Genomic DNA, 7739 nt, shown 5'->3' with positions numbered 1-7739 from the left:
TAGCTCTGACGGAGTTATATTTTATTTCCATGTTCTAAGAAGGTGTTGGTACTCTGTTTCCCTGAATGTTGTTCTCTAGACCGGATTGACTTGTTTTCCTCGTGTCTTCAGTGTGGCTTTCTTCTTCAGCGTGGTAGGTTGGCGAATGCTACCAGAGAGAGTAAGAGACTCACGTCTCATTGGCTGGCGCTCATGGACATGCAGTCAGTGGAGCGGGAGCAATCACAAAACTGTAACTTACTTACCAAATCTCTTCTTTCCGGTAGCCTCGCCTGCCTAGCTTAGAGAAAGACAAGCAATAATTTGACAGGCATTTTTAGGTGTCTCTTTTGGTTCTTTTTGTTTGAAAGGATATGGGGGGGTGGGGGTGGGGAAGGGCAAACTTTTAAAATACATGCCCTCCAGAAAAAAATCCAAAACACTGGCATCTAAGTAGGTATATGCAAATTACACCGTTCCCAAAAGTCAAGTTGGAAAACCTATCTATAAAAAAAATTTTTTTTTAAAAGGCAGAGCACTCTTTTCCGGCAGTTTTGAGAAGCAAGGTGTAGATTTTACATTTTTGTCCTTGCTCCCAATGAAATGGATAAACAAAAATAAAATCAGACAATACCATCTTCTCATGGATTGTTGTTGTGTTAGCCAGTCTGAAAGCCCACCTTAATTTTTATATAACTGTCTTGTAGCTCTTCCTTTGACAAGGCAGGCTCTGTCCCGCCCTGTCATGCTTCTGACTGTTAACACAGATGATGCATGTAACTTCTTCTTTCTCTTCTTGCTCCCCCACTGGCCTGAGTTTCTTGTGCATTTTCCTCTTCCCTCCTTTGTTAGAATAGGTATATCAGCTGTGTAAATAGAGCAAGAAAACAGTATTCTGCATCTGTGGCATTTATGTAGAGTTGCAGTTGTGCGCTGCTGAAAATGCAGGCTTTTGTAACAATGTGATCTTTACTGATGCACTCACAAGTACCCAGTGTATTTTAGCTATTTTAGTAGTCTTTGTTCAATAAATATGCAAGCTGTAAGGTAACTGGCTTGGCTCATCATTGGAGAGGCCTACTTTTGAATGCTTTCCCTGGTTCATGTTAATTCATGTGTTCTCAGAGCCCCGAAAGTAGACCGAAGGGCAAATCTGGAAAGAGATAGAATCTGCTCTGCCTTTCATGTGCGTTCCTTTCTGAAGGTTTTACGAGATGAGGGGTGAGGCAGTGGCTTGTCGGGATGGTTTTGGAGAGCTGCCTCTGGATACAAAGAAGAATTAAACCAAGACCCTTTTTATTTCTACACTTTTTCTTTCCCCTTTCAGGGTACTCCCACACACCTCAAAACTTACTCTTTCTTACTCCTTGCCATTAAGACCTACCTTATGGCATTCTTTATCCCAAAGATACCAGCCCTCACGTCTTCATGGCATATTTGCACTTAATACACAGATAAAAGGCTTATGCTTGGAAGAAGATACAAATTTGAGACACGATTTTAAGTCACTAATTCATAGAGGTCCAGCTACCTGGAATCTAGCACATGGTAAAATGGCATCACAACTCCTGGAGGTCTCCTGTGACCCTGAAACCCAGAAATTCAGGGGGTTCATCCTCTCCCTGTATGAGAAACACAGCTGCTCTCCTCCTTCCAATGACAGTGAAACTTCATTGCCTCACCACAAGGTGTGAAAGTGGCGGGCTGGGTTCAGACACTTGAGTTTCACCTGAACAGAGGCTAAGGAACAGGCCTCTGAGATAAAGGCCAGAGAGAAGGGAGAGGGGCAGAAGGTGACCTTGCCCCAAACTGGGTGATCAGTTTCTGGAGAGGCAATCCGATGCTCTCTGAGAAATCTCAAGTCTTGACATGTGTGTGTCAGGAAGGACTTTTACACTGGGGAGTTACTTTTGAAATTAATGCACATCTCAGATTTTGGTGAAGTGTCCTATTTACCCTCAACTTTTATTAAGATAAAGGAGCCTTAGGGCAGAACTAAATCCCAGCTGCCTTCCATGTACTCAGAATTTGTCCAATCTGAAAGAAAAGTCTTAAAACGGAGCTACCACTACCTTTTTTGGTAATTCCGTCCAGAGGTTCCTATTTCTGAACATAAGAGAAGTCCTCCTTAAACTTAATTACCTTCCACCTTATAAACAACTGCCATTTTCCTTGCCCAACAGCTTCCCATCACCTGTATGTTATCACAGCTGGGAGGGGATCCATCTTGTCTCCCTGCCCTTGCTAAAGGGGAAACAGAAGTGATGAGGCCGGCCGTGGAGGGGGTACGGCCCAGGCTGCTTTATGCCCATCTCTATTAGTTATCTATTGCCACGTAACACATGACATCCACACCCTGCATCCTGGAACAACAAACTTTTCTCACCTCACAGATTCTAGTCTAGTCAGGAACAATTTAGCCAGTGCTTCCGGCTCAGGATCTCATGAGCTTGCCATCAAGATGTTACCAAGCTGCAGTCGTCTGAAGGCTTGACTAGGGCTGGAGAATCCTCTGTTGGCAGGAGAACTCTGTTCCTCCACTCACGGGCCTCCACACAAGGCTACTTAAGTGTCCTCATGACCTCTGGCTTCCCCTAGAGCAAGTAATTCGAGAGCTGGGAGCGAGCCACAATGCCTGTGACCTATTCTCAGAAGTCACTATCATCTATCATATTCTATTCATTAGAAGCAAGTCACTAAATATAGCCCACAATCACAGGGAGGAAATTATGCTCTACCTCCTAAGGAGAAAAATATTGAAGAGTTTATGGCCACATTTTAAAAGCAGCATACCATCTGAAGTTAAAGCACTCAGGGTAATTGTAAGCCAGGGGCTGCAAGTGAGAAGGTTGAAATAGAATCATAGCTACTTTCACTGAAGAGGTTTTTACAGTCTTCAGAGTTCCAGAGAGAAGTTTCAACTTTCCAGATTGAAGGTGTCTAAGGATAGCATCCAAGAACTGTAATATTGGGGTTGCGTAGCCTCCATTTATTAAGACTAGTATTGTCACCCCCGAAGGGAAGATTTGGAGAATGTATTGGAAACTGTAAAAACAGGAAAGCTAGAATAAATGACGTCTAAAGTTCTATTCAACTCAGTGGACTTCAGTTTGCTGATGACAACTCCCTCAGCCTCCATGAAGCTTGAAAGATTCGCTTCACTTGAAACCTTTGGGACCCAGCTATGACTTGCTAAGCTAAGGGTTAATAACTGCTGAGGCAGAGGTAAAAAACTAGTGCTCTAGCTGGAGTCCATGCGGGAAACACAAACTCTGATTAGGAACCACTCTGTTCTCTCTTTGGAGGCAAACAACCATGTCACCTTTGGGCAGAGATAGCTAACCAACAGCCATGGATCAGATAGGACCTGTAGACTTGTTTTGCCTGCTGGGTGTTTTATAAAAACGTTAAATTGCCAGTATTTACAAATTGGAAGATTTTATGTGAAAATGCAGCTTTTTGTCTTCCCTTGAAAACTGGAAGATCTGGCAACAGAGGGGTTGGAGGGCCACCTCTGGCCCTCTTGGCCACTACCCCTCCAAGATCCAGTGCTCATAACCTCTTCTTTTCTTATACTACGTGCCTGCCACCGTTGGCTTGTGGGTTTGCAACACAAATCCCTGGTTTCAGGGAACGGTGATGTGCTTATTCACCAACAAAGGGCCAGGGAACCTTCTGAGACCTTTTAGTTTGGTAGCTGAGGAGCATGCAGTTCTATATGAACACCAGACTGGGAACAGGCTTCCCTTTACTGTTCCCAGAACAGGGGCTGCTGCCATCCCATCTGCACTCCCAGGTCCTCTTTTAAACTTCTGATGACCCTGCCTCAGTGACTGAGAAGACCAAGGTAAAAAAAAAAAAAAAATATTGGACTGGGTCAGGTTAGACTACACAGGGGTCTGATAAGTTCATGATTTTTAAACTAGGGTATGTGTGCTTCAGGGCATGTGAAGTTGTTTCCAAGGAGTATATGCTCATGGATAGTTCTAAGGGAATTAATTTCCAAATCCCCTAAACCTATCATGCTTTTTACTAAAATTGATCTACTGAGAATCAGTCTGTATCCATATTAGCCCTTTCCCCACATTCTAAAAATGAAGATATAAGTTTCACCTATTCCAAATCTTAATATAACACATTGCCCTTAATATGACCACAAATCTCCAGATGTGGCAAAGAGAAAATTTCCTTTAATGGAACCTTTGTGGTCCTTTAAAGGTTCCTTTAATCACAAATTCATAGAACTTTTGGCTTCCCCTTCTTAAACACATGTTAAAAGTGATACATTAGAAAAACAGAAATAAGGTGTTTGGATGCTTATATGGTTTTTTAGAATTCAGATACATATGGTAAAGTGGAGTGATAGAAATAGTAACAATTTTTATATCATACCATTTCCTCTTCCACATCCTTACTCTCTTGTCAAAGAACCCCTTGCTTTTGAGGGAGAGCCCTGAGAGAATGAAGCATGGAGAAAATCAGAGACATGGAATACCAAAAATGGCCTCTTCACGTACTCATAAACAATTATTTTCCACAGTTCTCCTTACTCATCCCTAGGATATATCTTAACTGGGAAGAAAAGCAACTTAGGGCAGCTAAAGCAACATAGGTTTGCAATGCTGACTATTTTCAATGTAACTAGAGAGGCTTTAGGGAATACCATTGGTTTTTACAAGATAAAGTGGATAAAACCAAGGATAAACTTTCCTGTGCGTTTTCAGGTTTGATGCGTGTTAGTTAATACAGTTGTCAAAACCTGTTGCATCAAACCATAACATAAAGTATTCATTTCAGTTATAGTCCTTTCTCATCAGATTCTATCTTATTAAATGTTTAATATTTTTTTCATAACAAAAAAATTATGTGCTGCCAGACTGATTAGTAGCCTAGGACCTTTCTACATCATTGTGGTAGTTCTGATTTTTATACTAGTTCTTCTTCTCCAAAGCCAGTCAGCAGTGCTTAATATACGGTTTTACCAGAGATCTACCGTGCCTTTTATCACTGTTCTTACTTTCTATGAAAAAGAGTCTTTTGATTGTCTTATTTTAATAACTTAGACATGGAATAATTATATTAGATCTTTATAATTTTAATATTTGTCTTCAGTGATCAGTTTCACAAGATATGCTTTTAATCTTCACTGATTTGTATAATAATCTTCAAAATGGCCATGTGAATTGAAAAGTGAAGTCAAAGTTTTTTCTGACAGAAAGCATATCTGAGTTGGCTACTTGGTTTGGCAACAAAGCCTCGTTCTGCCAATAAGGTTTGTGACAGACATTTTCTGTGAAGGAGCTGAATTTGCAGCCCTCGAGTAATAGTAACATGATTAAAGCAAAAATAGGTCGAAGCATTTTATCAAAAGGCATTATTTTGGCAAAAGTGTAATGAAATGAATAATGTACCTGTTTTTCCTATCTTTTCTGAAGACACAGAATTTTAAAAGGTGAGTGTAAGTGAAAGTGTTAACAGCATAAAAACAGTGATAAGTCTTAGCAGAGCTCTTTTGGTGTACTTCCCATAAATTAAGAAAGTGAATTATGCTAATGACAAGAACAAAGCTCTTTGCAAGTCACGTGCTTTCCAATTCACCACTTGTAAGAAAAACGAAGAAGAACCTAATCAAGTTGTCAGGTGACAGAAGATTAAAAATATGTTTTGCAGGGGCGCCTGGGTGGCGCAGTCGGTTAAGCGTCCGACTTCAGCCAGGTCACGATCTCGCGGTCCGGGAGTTCGAGCCCCGCGTCGGGCTCTGGGCTGATGGCTCGGAGCCTGGAGCCTGTTTCCGATTCTGTGTCTGCCTCTCTCTCTGCCCCTCCCCCGTTCATGCTCTGTCTCTCTCTGTCCCAAAAATAAACGTTGAAAAAAAAAATTAAAAAAATATATATGTTTTGCAGTAGATGAATTTTGGCATCTGACACAGAAATTAAAATTATTGAATTGCATTGCTATAATAAAATACTTTAAATTCCTGCAGTTTACATCTATAAACACCAAAAAATAGAAATAGAATTGAAGTTGACCCATCTCCTTCTAGCAAGAAATACTATTCCTCTACAGATACATGAACTAACTGAAGAAAGTTCATCTCATCAAGTGATGTATTTGCAATAGATCAAGCGATGCATTTGCTTTTTTTGTATTTATTAATTAGTATAATGTATTCATGTTGTTTTAATCAGTAGTGTATTGCTAATCGTGATAATTCAATCACACAGATTTTTTTTTTTTAATGTCTATTTTTGAAAGAGAGAGACAGAGCATGATCAGGGGAGGGGCAGAGAGAGAGGGACACACAGAATTTGAAGCTGGATCCAGGCTCTGAGCTGTCAGCACAGAGCCCTATGTGGGGCTTGAACTCACGAACCATAAGATCATGACCGGAGCCAAAGTCAGACACTTAACTGACTGAGCCACCCAGGTACCCCAGTCACACAGACTTTTTTTTAATGCTTAGATTTTTATGGTCACAGAACATAAAAGTTAAAAATTTTAATTTAGATACATTTTTATTAAAGATAAATGTGTAATTAATAAAATCTTTTAAACAAAAATTATATTAAAGTAAAATTTTGGAGGACAAATGGAATGAAAATTTGAGTTCAAGGAGAAAAGAAAGTCAAATTTCTGCAAGTTAAATAAGTTTGTTTTTAAAAATAGAATGATAGGGGCGCCTGGGTGGCGCAGTCGGTTAAGCGTCCGACTTCAGCCAGGTCACGATCTCGCGGTCCGTGAGTTCGAGCCCCGCGTCGGGCTCTGGGCTGATGGCTCAGAGCCTGGAGCCTGCTTCCGATTCTGTGTCTCCCTCTCTCTCTGCCCCTCCCCCGTTCATGCTCTGTCTCTCTCTGTCCCCAAAATAAATAAACGTTGAAAAAAAAAATTAAAAAAAAATAGAATGATAGATTATCAATTGCCTTGTTTAGATTTGATTATATACACTTACCAAAAAAAATACAACTTTTATTTTAAAATGTTAACATTTATAATATGCTCCCAATTATACCCTTTGAAAATAAACTTGTGAAGAAAAACTTTATTAACTTAAAATTGCATGATGATACAGACTTTACTAAGATTCTCTTAGTATAAGAACCAAAAAGTTTGAAAACCTCTGAGCTAGAAAACTACCTATTCACTGTTATTTTGAGGAACTCACTCTTGGCCAGAAATTCTTCCCACCCCGCCACAATGCCTGAATTCCCCCACTGTTCTGATGGAAGCCTTTAAAGTAGCTGGCCATGAACTTAAGGCACTGCAGAGGGTAAAACCCTGATAAGACATAGCACCAAAAATTTTTGACGGGGAAGCAAAAGATTCAGATTGCCTATCGATGGATGGTCTACTGAGGCACTAACCAACCACATGGGGGAGAGCCTAGACATCAACCTTCCTGAGCTGCAAATTCCATGAGTCTGTAGAGATTGGCAATTCTTCTTAGAGCCTTTATTTAATTCCCTCACAAGGTCAAATCTCTTTAGTGGTAAAATCCTATTCCCCCAGATTCTTCTAAACATGTCATTCTATCTCTATCCAGGATATCCAAAAGAGCTGGGTTAACGGTCACAGGAGGAGGGGGTGGGATGGTAAGAGAAGTGGGCTTGTAGAGCAGACTCCCAGTCTTTTAGTCCCGGAGACCCCAGCACTCCTGGGGGAAAGCCCAAAGAGCAGCAAGCAGCTCTGGAATCAGGGCAGAAAAAGGGGGTCACCGTTTATTTTATTGCGTGTGTCCATTAGGCTCACCCCTGAGCATAGCT

The sequence above is a fragment of the Prionailurus viverrinus genome, chromosome A1 (genome assembly GCF_022837055.1).
Source record: "Prionailurus viverrinus isolate Anna chromosome A1, UM_Priviv_1.0, whole genome shotgun sequence".
In the NCBI taxonomy this organism is placed as follows: Eukaryota; Metazoa; Chordata; class Mammalia; order Carnivora; family Felidae; genus Prionailurus; species Prionailurus viverrinus.
Note: the sequence above shows the minus strand (reverse complement) of the source record.